General features: G+C 61.5%; 1 long non-coding RNA gene across 3 annotated transcripts; it reads right to left on the reverse strand.

Annotated features, from left to right (window-relative positions):
* Positions 1-4,864: 4,864 nt before the first annotated feature.
* On the reverse strand, positions 4,865-6,831 carry LOC125438217. 3 transcript variants are annotated; one of them, XR_007245314.1, is made up of 3 exons: positions 6,646-6,831; positions 6,311-6,495; positions 4,865-4,924 (listed from the first exon to the last, which is right to left on the reverse strand). It is a non-coding gene; the product is annotated as an uncharacterized LOC125438217 (long non-coding RNA). The 3 variants fall into 3 exon arrangements; XR_007245312.1 differs by having other exon boundaries at positions 4,876-4,924; positions 6,345-6,495; positions 6,646-6,822; XR_007245313.1 differs by lacking the exon at positions 4,865-4,924 and adding an exon at positions 5,031-5,281 and having other exon boundaries at positions 6,345-6,495; positions 6,646-6,826.
* Positions 6,832-14,676: the final 7,845 nt, after the last annotated feature.

The following is a 14,676-nucleotide window of genomic DNA, read 5'->3' on the forward strand; positions in this document are numbered from 1 at the left end:
CACCCCCCCCCCCCCCCACCCCCCCCCCCCCCCACCCCCCCCCCCCCCCACCCCCCCCCCCCCCCACCCCCCCCCCCCCCCACCCCCCCCCCCCCCCACCCCCCCCCCCCCCCACCCCCCCCCCCCCCCACCCCCCCCCCCCCCCACCCCCCCCCCCCCCCACCCCCCCCCCCCCCCACCCCCCCCCCCCCCCACCCCCCCCCCCCCCCACCCCCCCCCCCCCCCACCCCCCCCCCCCCCCACCCCCCCCCCCCCCCACCCCCCCCCCCCCCCACCCCCCCCCCCCCCCACCCCCCCCCCCCCCCACCCCCCCCCCCCCCCACCCCCCCCCCCCCCCACCCCCCCCCCCCCCCACCCCCCCCCCCCCCCACCCCCCCCCCCCCCCACCCCCCCCCCCCCCCACCCCCCCCCCCCCCCACCCCCCCCCCCCCCCACCCCCCCCCCCCCCCACCCCCCCCCCCCCCCACCCCCCCCCCCCCCCACCCCCCCCCCCCCCCACCCCCCCCCCCCCCCACCCCCCCCCCCCCCCACCCCCCCCCCCCCCCACCCCCCCCCCCCCCCACCCCCCCCCCCCCCCACCCCCCCCCCCCCCCACCCCCCCCCCCCCCCACCCCCCCCCCCCCCCACCCCCCCCCCCCCCCACCCCCCCCCCCCCCCACCCCCCCCCCCCCCCACCCCCCCCCCCCCCCACCCCCCCCCCCCCCCACCCCCCCCCCCCCCCACCCCCCCCCCCCCCCACCCCCCCCCCCCCCCACCCCCCCCCCCCCCCACCCCCCCCCCCCCCCACCCCCCCCCCCCCCCACCCCCCCCCCCCCCCACCCCCCCCCCCCCCCACCCCCCCCCCCCCCCACCCCCCCCCCCCCCCACCCCCCCCCCCCCCCACCCCCCCCCCCCCCCACCCCCCCCCCCCCCCACCCCCCCCCCCCCCCACCCCCCCCCCCCCCCACCCCCCCCCCCCCCCACCCCCCCCCCCCCCCACCCCCCCCCCCCCCCACCCCCCCCCCCCCCCACCCCCCCCCCCCCCCACCCCCCCCCCCCCCCACCCCCCCCCCCCCCCACCCCCCCCCCCCCCCACCCCCCCCCCCCCCCACCCCCCCCCCCCCCCACCCCCCCCCCCCCCCACCCCCCCCCCCCCCCACCCCCCCCCCCCCCCACCCCCCCCCCCCCCCACCCCCCCCCCCCCCCACCCCCCCCCCCCCCCACCCCCCCCCCCCCCCACCCCCCCCCCCCCCCACCCCCCCCCCCCCCCACCCCCCCCCCCCCCCACCCCCCCCCCCCCCCACCCCCCCCCCCCCCCACCCCCCCCCCCCCCCACCCCCCCCCCCCCCCACCCCCCCCCCCCCCCACCCCCCCCCCCCCCCACCCCCCCCCCCCCCCACCCCCCCCCCCCCCCACCCCCCCCCCCCCCCACCCCCCCCCCCCCCCACCCCCCCCCCCCCCCACCCCCCCCCCCCCCCACCCCCCCCCCCCCCCACCCCCCCCCCCCCCCACCCCCCCCCCCCCCCACCCCCCCCCCCCCCCACCCCCCCCCCCCCCCACCCCCCCCCCCCCCCACCCCCCCCCCCCCCCACCCCCCCCCCCCCCCACCCCCCCCCCCCCCCACCCCCCCCCCCCCCCACCCCCCCCCCCCCCCACCCCCCCCCCCCCCCACCCCCCCCCCCCCCCACCCCCCCCCCCCCCCACCCCCCCCCCCCCCCACCCCCCCCCCCCCCCACCCCCCCCCCCCCCCACCCCCCCCCCCCCCCACCCCCCCCCCCCCCCACCCCCCCCCCCCCCCACCCCCCCCCCCCCCCACCCCCCCCCCCCCCCACCCCCCCCCCCCCCCACCCCCCCCCCCCCCCACCCCCCCCCCCCCCCACCCCCCCCCCCCCCCACCCCCCCCCCCCCCCACCCCCCCCCCCCCCCACCCCCCCCCCCCCCCACCCCCCCCCCCCCCCACCCCCCCCCCCCCCCACCCCCCCCCCCCCCCACCCCCCCCCCCCCCCACCCCCCCCCCCCCCCACCCCCCCCCCCCCCCACCCCCCCCCCCCCCCACCCCCCCCCCCCCCCACCCCCCCCCCCCCCCACCCCCCCCCCCCCCCACCCCCCCCCCCCCCCACCCCCCCCCCCCCCCACCCCCCCCCCCCCCCACCCCCCCCCCCCCCCACCCCCCCCCCCCCCCACCCCCCCCCCCCCCCACCCCCCCCCCCCCCCACCCCCCCCCCCCCCCACCCCCCCCCCCCCCCACCCCCCCCCCCCCCCACCCCCCCCCCCCCCCACCCCCCCCCCCCCCCACCCCCCCCCCCCCCCACCCCCCCCCCCCCCCACCCCCCCCCCCCCCCACCCCCCCCCCCCCCCACCCCCCCCCCCCCCCACCCCCCCCCCCCCCCACCCCCCCCCCCCCCCACCCCCCCCCCCCCCCACCCCCCCCCCCCCCCACCCCCCCCCCCCCCCACCCCCCCCCCCCCCCACCCCCCCCCCCCCCCACCCCCCCCCCCCCCCACCCCCCCCCCCCCCCACCCCCCCCCCCCCCCACCCCCCCCCCCCCCCACCCCCCCCCCCCCCCACCCCCCCCCCCCCCCACCCCCCCCCCCCCCCACCCCCCCCCCCCCCCACCCCCCCCCCCCCCCACCCCCCCCCCCCCCCACCCCCCCCCCCCCCCACCCCCCCCCCCCCCCACCCCCCCCCCCCCCCACCCCCCCCCCCCCCCACCCCCCCCCCCCCCCACCCCCCCCCCCCCCCACCCCCCCCCCCCCCCACCCCCCCCCCCCCCCACCCCCCCCCCCCCCCACCCCCCCCCCCCCCCACCCCCCCCCCCCCCCACCCCCCCCCCCCCCCACCCCCCCCCCCCCCCACCCCCCCCCCCCCCCACCCCCCCCCCCCCCCACCCCCCCCCCCCCCCACCCCCCCCCCCCCCCACCCCCCCCCCCCCCCACCCCCCCCCCCCCCCACCCCCCCCCCCCCCCACCCCCCCCCCCCCCCACCCCCCCCCCCCCCCACCCCCCCCCCCCCCCACCCCCCCCCCCCCCCACCCCCCCCCCCCCCCACCCCCCCCCCCCCCCACCCCCCCCCCCCCCCACCCCCCCCCCCCCCCACCCCCCCCCCCCCCCACCCCCCCCCCCCCCCACCCCCCCCCCCCCCCACCCCCCCCCCCCCCCACCCCCCCCCCCCCCCACCCCCCCCCCCCCCCACCCCCCCCCCCCCCCACCCCCCCCCCCCCCCACCCCCCCCCCCCCCCACCCCCCCCCCCCCCCACCCCCCCCCCCCCCCACCCCCCCCCCCCCCCACCCCCCCCCCCCCCCACCCCCCCCCCCCCCCACCCCCCCCCCCCCCCACCCCCCCCCCCCCCCACCCCCCCCCCCCCCCACCCCCCCCCCCCCCCACCCCCCCCCCCCCCCACCCCCCCCCCCCCCCACCCCCCCCCCCCCCCACCCCCCCCCCCCCCCACCCCCCCCCCCCCCCACCCCCCCCCCCCCCCACCCCCCCCCCCCCCCACCCCCCCCCCCCCCCACCCCCCCCCCCCCCCACCCCCCCCCCCCCCCACCCCCCCCCCCCCCCACCCCCCCCCCCCCCCACCCCCCCCCCCCCCCACCCCCCCCCCCCCCCACCCCCCCCCCCCCCCACCCCCCCCCCCCCCCACCCCCCCCCCCCCCCACCCCCCCCCCCCCCCACCCCCCCCCCCCCCCACCCCCCCCCCCCCCCACCCCCCCCCCCCCCCACCCCCCCCCCCCCCCACCCCCCCCCCCCCCCACCCCCCCCCCCCCCCACCCCCCCCCCCCCCCACCCCCCCCCCCCCCCACCCCCCCCCCCCCCCACCCCCCCCCCCCCCCACCCCCCCCCCCCCCCACCCCCCCCCCCCCCCACCCCCCCCCCCCCCCACCCCCCCCCCCCCCCACCCCCCCCCCCCCCCACCCCCCCCCCCCCCCACCCCCCCCCCCCCCCACCCCCCCCCCCCCCCACCCCCCCCCCCCCCCACCCCCCCCCCCCCCCACCCCCCCCCCCCCCCACCCCCCCCCCCCCCCACCCCCCCCCCCCCCCACCCCCCCCCCCCCCCACCCCCCCCCCCCCCCACCCCCCCCCCCCCCCACCCCCCCCCCCCCCCACCCCCCCCCCCCCCCACCCCCCCCCCCCCCCACCCCCCCCCCCCCCCACCCCCCCCCCCCCCCACCCCCCCCCCCCCCCACCCCCCCCCCCCCCCACCCCCCCCCCCCCCCACCCCCCCCCCCCCCCACCCCCCCCCCCCCCCACCCCCCCCCCCCCCCACCCCCCCCCCCCCCCACCCCCCCCCCCCCCCACCCCCCCCCCCCCCCACCCCCCCCCCCCCCCACCCCCCCCCCCCCCCACCCCCCCCCCCCCCCACCCCCCCCCCCCCCCACCCCCCCCCCCCCCCACCCCCCCCCCCCCCCACCCCCCCCCCCCCCCACCCCCCCCCCCCCCCACCCCCCCCCCCCCCCACCCCCCCCCCCCCCCACCCCCCCCCCCCCCCACCCCCCCCCCCCCCCACCCCCCCCCCCCCCCACCCCCCCCCCCCCCCACCCCCCCCCCCCCCCACCCCCCCCCCCCCCCACCCCCCCCCCCCCCCCCCCCCCCCCCCCCCGACCCCCCCCCCCCCCCAACAATTCAAGATATTGACTACCACTTATGTAACCTCTATCTGTGGGTTCTGTGGGGCAGAACTTGGAATGAGTTTGCAACAACAAATTTTAAAAAATGGTTTACTTTCTTAACATATAACATCAAACATCAACATTTAACATCACACTTCAAGGTCCTGTTCAGGTTGCATTTTCAAGTCCTTATATTTACAGTCTACTGATACTGCCAAGTCCAATTCTTCTTTGCAAGTGGGTTGGCTCCTGAAGACTCCAAGGGCTTGATGAACAGGATTCAACATGATGAAGGTTTCCAGGAGAACTCTCACCCATTACAACCACAAAAAGAAACCCTGAAACAATAAACTCCAACATTTACAACATAGCAAAAATGAACAACTACCTTCCCAGTAGTTCCCAACAACATTGCAGTTACCTTAACAAGGTGTTAAGGGCCAATCAAGGTCCGAGTCTGGTAGCCTTGTCTCCTCCAAACTACATGAGCTCTGCAGCCTCCTGCTCCACCCCTTTCTGGGTCAACCCATTCTGAGCATGGGGGTTACACTTACACAAAGCCCTTCATGGAGTTGCGCTTTAATATCTGCAGGGCAGCCTCTCTTCCTGCATTTCACCATGATGCCTTTGCTCAGCTGTGAAGGATTTGAAGCAGCAGCTGCCCATACACACGAATTCCCTGTTGTGGTCCCTTCCTAATGGGAAAACCTGACAGTTGAGGTCTGGGAAACTCCCGCTCTCCTGGCATTCTGCAAACTATGCAAAACTGAACCATTTTTACAAAGGTAATAGGAGTATATATAATGGGATTAGATTAGGAAGATGTTTTACTTACAGGAAAGGGACTGTGGACTATACTACTGTGTATGTTGCTGGAGGTATGTAATTTCTGCATTGTCTAACACGTCATATTTACACTTATGTTTTGCTTTAGCAGTATGGGGACAGAACTGTTTTTTTAATAAAAAAAACCTGTGGAAAACATCTATAAATAGCCTAAATTAAATAAAAATACATTCCTCAGTGCCAGTATTTGACGGCAACATCAGCAGAACACCGGGGTCTTTGTTGGCCCTCCAATGCAACTGACTGGCCACTGGGTAGAACAGGATTCTGAGTTAGACAGACCATTGGCCTGATACAACAGCACTGGTCTTACGTTCTGAGTCCCAAGCAACTTATGAAACACTCATGTCGTGGTGGCTCTGAGTGCACACTGGTGGTACAAAACGAGGCCACAGTAAACCGTAAAGAGATTCTGGAGTAACAGCTCTGGCTCACTGCCCAAGTCTTTCTCCAGGTTTAGGTTACCTGGACACATTGCCTGTGTTAGATTTGACCCTCCACACACACCCTGGACCAACTCTGCCATCGCAGCATGTGCAGTGGTGGGATCCAAAAATTTTAGTAACAGGTTCCCATGGTGGTGGGATTCAAACTGTGGCGTAGTGCCAATGGGACTGGGTGGGGCATGACGCGGGCGTGGCCGGGCATTCTGGGGGTGGGGCATTCCTGGGCAGGGCTGTGGCAAGGACGCAGCCACTGTGCCGGTCCTTGGGCGGGAAACAAATTCACGCAGGCGCACGCCGGTGCACCTCCTGCTAGACTGCTTCAAGTTCTGCGCACTACTGCTGAGAGGAGGGGCGTGACTAAGGCAAAAATCATGTGGCAAAATCACCAATTAGTAACCCCCTCTCAGCACACACAAATAATTAGTAACCTACTCTCGGGAACCTGTGAGAACCTGCTGGATCCCACCTCTGAGCATGTGGCTCTCTTGAGTCCGGCTTCATTCGATTCAGTCGCAGCTGACCCTGCCGGTTAGGTCCTAGCATTAAATTCTTCTTCCTGCTAAGTGTTTCCTGGTGTTGACCTTCTCGACCGCCTTCCAATAATGCGTGATCCGAAGCTGCAGACAAAGAAAAGAGCTCCCACACTGCCTCAGTTCAATAAACACTTTATAATGCCATAGCCAGCAACACTCAGCTCACCCCCCTGATCTTGAATAATTGATTCTCATACAATTTTGCCCGAACTCGATCGTCAGAGATAGTCTTACCAAGGCCCTGCGAGTCTCTCTCTCTCCCCATCTATCCATTTTGATTCCTCAGCAGAACTGTGTATTTCATAACCCCTTTCGGTAACCTAGTAGGAGCGCTTCTGAATTGCCGGTAACTGATCTGTGCCCCCCACCCTCTTTTCTCCCTCCTCGGCGCTTTCCTCCTCTTTTCTCATGACAAATGACGGTGTCAGCAGAGGAACAATGCGACTGACTAACCCCATAAAACGCAGTAAATGATTAATAAAAATCTCAAATAACAAAGGCTCAGTAGAAACAGCCGCAGGTAGCCTGTCAGAACGGATTGCTCTGAGTGGTTGGTCTGCCTTAAGATGACACCAGTCAATGGCTCCGGGGGGGGGGGGGGGGGGGAGAACAGACTCTGAATTGAAGCCAGCCAAGTCATTCATCACACACCTCTCAACACACACAAGCTGGAATGCTGCAACATAACCCAGCCTTAAAGGTTTGGCTATCATAAAGGATGACTATTCAGGCTTTTGTTCACCGCTGTGTTCTGTGAACATTTTTTTTTCACATTTTCTATCTCCAAGGGATATCAGTTGGTCTGCTATGGGGCCCTTGAGTGTTGTAAAAGGTCTCAAAATAAATTCCAGGTTGCACGGTCAGTTCATGCAACGATGCTGCCTGGGGCGTATTGAGTTTCACTGACATGCCTTCAGCATTGGCAAGGCAGGCCGGGATGCATTCAGCAACGGTCCTTTTAGGAACACTCGTCTCCCATTACCATGGGGAGGGACCACGGTTCAATGGCAAGGCATCTGCTTGACTTGGAGAAGGTCCCGGATCCAACCCCCAGCATCTCCAGTCAAAAGGATCAGGTAATAGATAATTTGAAAGGCTTTGGTCCCTTCCGCACATGTAGAATAATGCACTTTCAATCCACTTTCACAATCGTTTGAAAGTGGATTTTGCTATTCCGCTCAGCTGCAAAGTGCATTAAAAGTGGACTGGAAGTGCATTATTCTGCATGTGCGGAAGGGACCTTTGACCTGAGACCCTGAAGAACTACTGCCAGTCTGAGCAGATGTAACCCCTATGTTCAGAATGGGTTGACCCAGAAAGGGGGTGGAGACTCAAAGCAGCAGAAGGCTGCAAAAACTGGTGAAGATGGAGGAAGCAAGGCTACCAGGCTGGGACCTTGATTTAATTCTTTATAAGCTCTTAACACCTTTGTTTAAGGCAACTGCAAAGATTGTTGGGAACTAGTGGGAAGGGAGTTGTTTATTTTTGCTATATTTGTAAATGTTAGAATTTATTGTTTCAGGGCTTGCTATGAATGTAGTTGATGGGAGTTCGTTTGGGGACCTTCATCATCTTGGATCCCATTCACCAAGCCTCTGAAGTCTTCATCAGCCAACCACCAGCAGGAAGAATTGGACTTGGCATTTATCAGTAGATTGTCAAGATAAGGACTTGAAATGCAACCTAGAAGGACTGTAAATTGTTAATGTTAAATGTTAATGTTAAAAGTGTTATTTGTTAAGGAAGTAAACCATTTTGTTTTAAAATTTAGTTCTTTGCAACTCCTTCCAAGCTCTACCCCACAGAACCCACAGTTAGAGGTTACACAGACAATACCAACCTCAATGGACCAACAGCCTGACTCAGTGGCTGGTTCTGCACAGGCAACACAGGTTCATGTGACCCATTTCAGTTACCTGCGCTGCCATTTGCACGACAGGTACAGGGGCCAGCCAGGATTACAGGGATCCCGGCAGCAGGGGGCAGCATGGTTTGCATAGGAAATGCTGTGTTTCCATGCGAACCGCACAGCTGAGAATGCCCCCCGAGAATCCCCACCCACCCACTTACCGACACAATGTGGCGGCCGCCTATTAGAGAATCCACTTCAATGGTGGCCACCTGGGGAATCCACCATAATGGTGGGTGGAAGGGGGTGGGAACTGAACGTTTCCTGTTTGCTGTAGTTTGCACAGGCAAGCAGGAAGCATTCGAAACCTGGGTTAAAGGAAAAAAGTAACTAATTTAGCTTATTTTCATTTAACCTGGGTTGAGGCAAATAAAACAAATCAGAAGCAAGTGCTGCAGAAACTCCCCCCCCCCCAAATTCTTTTTAAAAGGGCCTGAACCCATTCTATTTGGCCTGTGCGGAATCACCCAGTATAAGGCAGCTGCACATGTTCATGCGTATTGATCTCAGTGAGGAACCCTCGATACGCTTCTAAGGAACTCCAGAATACAGTTTGAAGACCCTTCCTCTAATGTCCCAGACTCCCGCAAGGATATTTGTCTACCCAGAATGCATTACTGCTGTGAAGGTGTGGGGAGGGGGGACCAACCAGGAAGTTGAACATAAGAGACAGGAAATTATCTGTGTTAGGTAAACGTGCAACCTTTCACCTGGAAGAGTCCTTTTTCCCCACCACCACGTGACCTTTTCCCTGGGAAAAGCACAGGATTATAGCCCTATTTTTCACCTATCTTGGTGAAGAAGCAACGTCTTTGGGACCATAACAACCATTATGAATCCCAATCCTGAACTAACCCCTTTAAAAGATTTGTTTTATTTTTATTTATTTATTAGATTTTGTAGATCGCCTCATCCTCAAAGTTCACAATGCATTAAAAACCAATAAATTACTTAAAAACATCTAAAAACATTTAATGTTCAATATACAGCATCAATCCAATAATAACAGACTACCCATACTGGTGACACCTGATCTTAAGGCCGGCCTTAAGGCTGGGAGGGGCTGGCAGTGCCCAAAGATGAAACCAGTGGGGGCACTGCCAGAGATGACAAAACCATGGCTGGGCCTCACAAGGGAGCAGCCAATCTGCAGCCAGCCTCACCAAAAGCCCGGTGGAACTCGCCAAGGTTCGCAGGGCCCGGACAGCTGGATAGATGTATGGGGATTGATTTGAGTGGCAGGTAGGCATTTGTTTAGCAGCTGCGGATGGCATCAGGGTACTATTTCCCATCTGCTGGCTCTTTGCTTGCGTAGCTTACAATGTAATACTTTACTCGGGTCTCTTAATTCTTCAATCACCCAGCTCTGGCATCCATCTTCTGTCAAGTTATTCAACATGGCACATTGTTCTGTAATATCCCAGCTTGATCAACAATGCTCATGGTTTATGTCTCATTTAATACCAGTGCATCTGGCTTGTGCTAGACGACACACCTTTGTTTTTGGTAAATATTCATGTCTTCTAGATTTAAAGGATGTTCTGCTCTGATCCCAAGGAACAGAAGAAAACATTATGCATTTTAACATCCCCATGAGACTTTGCCAGTCCTCACTTACCCATAAGCAGCTACAATAATTAATAAATATTCCAATATTGGCTTGTAGAGCTATAATGAGAACACCCTCTCATGCGCCGTTTCCACAATTTATGTACAACAAGCAACACATAAATACCAATTAATGAAGCAACTATAGAAAAATTAATTAAAAACTTGAGAAGATAAAAGTCTCTATAGAGCCTTGTTATGAAACAAACTGCTTATTTATAAACCAGCCTTCATCCGCATAAGAAAACTCTCGATTTTATGAGGAGGGAATCACAGTTTTAAAATGGCACACTCTAACAATATCATACACTCGGCATTTATGGAGCGCATCATAAATCTTCCTGGCAAACATTCTGTCAGTTATTCACACAACGTTCTTGTAAAACAGGCAAGTATTATTGCACTCACGAGTAGACCATGAAGCTGAGATAATAGGGAAATGTCTGCAGTTCCCTTGATAGGTTGTGGCAGGTGAGAATTTGAAACGAAGCACATCCTGCCCTATAATTCTCACCACGCTTTTGCAGTATAATCCTACATAGAGATACACTCTTTTAAGCCCACTGACATGAATGACCTTAGACGAGTGTAACTCTTTAAAATCAGGGATGCTCCAAAAGCCACCAATGGCATAGCATCAAGGGGGCGGGGGGGTGATGCACCAGGCACACTCCAGTGTGGAGGCATGGCGGAAGTGTAGCATTCTGGGGGCATTCCGGGGCGTGGCAGGGGCGCACGCATGCCCGGGCGCAGTTCCCCCTCACTCTGGCCCTGCAAGTTTGGCTCATGTCCTGGTAAACAGGGAGTCGGTCAGTGGTGGGATCCAAAAATTTTAGTAACAGGTTCCCATGGTGGTGGGATTCAAACTGTGGCGTAGCGCCAATGGGGCTGAAGTAGGGCATGACCCGAGGGGTGGCGAGGGCATTCGGTAGGCCGAGAGCATTCCCTGGGCAGGGCTGTGGCAAGGACGCAGCCGCTGCATCGGTCCTTGGGTGGGAAACAAATGCACGCAGGTGCAGGCTGCCACGCACGCCGGTGCACCTCCTGCTAGACTGCTTCAAGTTCTGCGCACTACTGCTGAGAGGACGGGTGTAACTAAGGCAAAAATCACATGGCACAATCACCAATTGGTAACCCCCTCTCGGCACACACAAATAATTAGTAACCTACTCTCGGGAACCTGTGAGAACCTGCTGGATCCTATCTCTGGAGTTGGTTTTTCAACGTGCTGTTTGTGGCATTCACCAAGGTGCTTAACCATAACCAAGGTGCCATACAGTGCAAACAATAGTTCAAACGTACACATTCTACTTCCCCTCCCCCTTGCCGTGCCACTGTACTGCTTGGCAGGCAGTTATTAAAATATTTAGTAAAATCAATCACAAATCATATAAGGCCGTCAGCATCCCACTTCACAGACTAACTAATCGGTGACTCTGGAGGCCCACAAGTGGCTCAAACAAACAAGGCCTTCCTCAATGGTGTCTTCTACCACTGATATTCCAAGTGTTGCTCCCTCCAGATATGGAGGATCCCTGGGATCACCTTGACCAGTAGCCATTGATAGGCCTCTCTTCAGACCAGAACCGAAGAACTGAAATCAAATCAAAAACATCTTTGGTTAAACTTTAGGAAGAACTTCCTGGCAGCTGAAGCAGTTCCTCAGAGCAGGTGTAACCCCCATGCTCAGAATGGGTTGATCCAGAAAGGGGTGGAGACCCAAAGCAGGAGACGGCTGCAGAGCTCATGTAGTTTGGAGGAGACAAGGCTACCAGACTCGGACCTTGGTTGTATAAGCCCTCAACACCTTGTTAAGGGTTTCTTTTTGTGGTTATAATGGGTGAGAGTACTCCTGGAAACCTTCATCATGTTGAATCCTGTTCATCAAGCCCTTGGAGTCTTCAGGAGCCAACCCACTTGCAAAGAAGAATTGGATTTGGCAGTATCAGTAGATTGTAAATATAAGGACTTGAAAATGCAACCTGAACAGGACCTTGAAATGTGATGTTAAATGTTGATTTTTGATGTTATATGTTAAGTAAGTAAACCATTTTGTTTTAAAAAATTTGTTGTTGCAAACTCATTCCAAGTTCTGCCCCACAGAACCCACAGATAGAGGTTACACAGACTTCCTTGGGAGGTGGTGGGCTCTCCTTCTTTGGATGTTTTTAAGCAGAGGCTAGACGGCCATCTCATAGCAATGCTGATTCTGTGAACCTAGGCAGATCATGAGAGGACAGCAGGAAGAGATGAGCCAGTGTTTGGCTCTTGTAGCCCTTTGCGGCCAGATGTGCAGAGGCTACTCAAGTAACCCACGGATTGAAATAGGGCCGCAGCCCTTTTTATTTACATAATGCTTAACAATTGAAGCTGGGTGAGCAGGAGGAGCGCATGATCTCAGCCGGTCAGCCTCCCAGGCTGATCCCGGCTTCACCCTATTTTAGGGAGTACTTATCTCCTGGGCCACGGGGCATCCGCCCCATTCCTTTTGTGTCCCATCATCTGGGGTGTCGGGCTCGCCCTTAGAGGCCCTTAGAGGCATGCTCCCTGAGCTTCTTATGGAGGCCCCCAAGGTCGAGGAGGTCTGGCATGCAAGCCCGGTCTCCTCCAAAACCCTGCCCAAACCGACCTTCAGGATTGCGACGAGAAACTAAAATGTTTGCCTCAGAGGCGTCAAAAGAGGCCGAAGCCACCGTGTGCTGCCCTATAAAGGCACCCTGCTCCATGCTCAATCCCTCGTGCATCAGCACGTGATTGCTGGGTGGTAAGGCATAGCCGTTCAGCAACCCAGGGACACGCATGCTCCACTTCCGAAGCGCTTACCACATGCCCTGCCCCCTGTCGCAATTACGGGCCTAGCTGACTCTAGTGCCATTATTTCTTACATGCCCAGGGCAATGCCTATCACCACTTTAGGGTGAGGAGTGCTTTGATTGTGTGTTCCTTGATGGCCCTTGTGGTATCTTCCAACTCTATGATTCTGTGATTCTAGGAAGGAATTTTCCTCCAAGCCAAATTGGCTAAATATCCTGGAGGTTTTTTGCCTTCCTCTAGGCATAGACCAGGGATCACTGGGGGATGGGGGAAAGAGAGCTGCATGCAAATTTCCTGTATTGCTCAGCAGGTTGGACTAGGTGATCCTTGGTGTCCCTCCCAGTTGGATGTTTAATTGACTTCTTTATCAAAATTGACTGCCAGCCCTCACCACTAATGGTTGCTTCATCAGCCTATAATCAATTTGACAACCAAGGAGATATGCTTTGTTTCAGCCTGAAGCGTGGACACTACCTCATTTTCTGCTATGAATAACAACGGTGTCAGAAGAGGACAATGATTTTGGTCCCGGGGAACTGCATATATCATGGGCTTACACACCAGAACAAAATGGGCTGTCAAGCTGATTTTCTCCTACATTGGTACTTGTTTAAATTTCCCCTTTTATAATTTGCATTGTTATCAGGGGCAAATTACCTGTATTGATAACCCATTAGGAAATGAAATAAAAAGACAGTGTTATTGACGTCTGAATGAAGACCTGCTCAATCTACTTTGGTCCTTGCTGATTAGGCTCGGAGTGTTCATTAAGAGTTGAACCATGGAAACAATGCTCTTTTTCAAAATGTTGTTGATGGCATCAGGCAGTGCAATATTTAGCAAAGATGTCCAATCATGCCTCTGTCGTGCTGAAGAGATTGGAAGTCCTTGGCTGACTTTATGAGGAGCTTTGTTTTGAATGGTTGGCAGCCGACTCTCCCTCGTCTCATGAAAATGACCATTGGTGGTTGAGAAGAATCCTGAAAGATGAGACTATCCACAGCATCCTCTACCTGGGATGCTTTTATTAATGGAATGAATTGGGCAGAGGTGGGTTCCAGCAGGTTCTCACAGGTTCCCTAGAGTAGGTTCCTAATTATTTGTGTGTGCCGAGAGGGGGTGCTTGGTGATTTTGTCACGTGATTTTTGCCTTAGTTACACCCCTCCTCTCAGCAGTAGCATGCAGAACTTGAAGCAGTCTAGCAGGAGGTGCACCGGCGTGTGTGGCAGCCTGCGCCTGCATGCATTCGTTTCCCGCCCAAGGACCGGCGCAGCGGCTGTGTCCTTGACACAGCCCTGCCCAGGAATGTCCCGCCCCCGGAATGCCTGGCCACGCCCTCGTTGTGCCCTGCCCAGCCCCATTGGCGCTACACCACAGTTTGAATCCCACCACCATGGGAACCTGTTACTAAAATTTTTGGATCCCACCACTGGAATTGGGGGAATTTTCCCCTCTGCCACCCACCAAACGTTGGTGGTTAATGTAAGTAAGTCAAACAACATCTTATAGTGAGGCTGTGGCTGGTATCCTGAGAGGTACATGAAAAAGATGTTCTAGGGCAGTGATGAACATAAGAACATAAGAACATAAGAACAAGCCAGCTGGATCAGACCAAAGTCCATCTAGTCCAGCTCTCTGCTACTCGCAGTGGCCCACCAGGTGCCTTTGGGACCTCACATGTAGGATGTGAACGCAATGGCCTTCTGCGGCTGTTGCTCCCGATCACCTGGTCTGTTAAGGCATTTGCAATCTCAGATCAAGGAGGATCAAGATTGGTAGCCATAAATCGACTTCTCCTCCATAAATCTGTCCAAGCCCCTTTTAAAGCTGTCCAGGCTAGTGGCCATCACCACCTCCTGTGGCAGCATATTCCAAACACCAATCACACGTTGCGTGAAGAAGTGATGGCGAACCTTTTCGAGACTGAGTGCCC

This window comes from Sphaerodactylus townsendi, linkage group LG08, assembly GCF_021028975.2.
Source record: "Sphaerodactylus townsendi isolate TG3544 linkage group LG08, MPM_Stown_v2.3, whole genome shotgun sequence".
Lineage (NCBI taxonomy): Eukaryota > Metazoa > Chordata > Lepidosauria > Squamata > Sphaerodactylidae > Sphaerodactylus > Sphaerodactylus townsendi.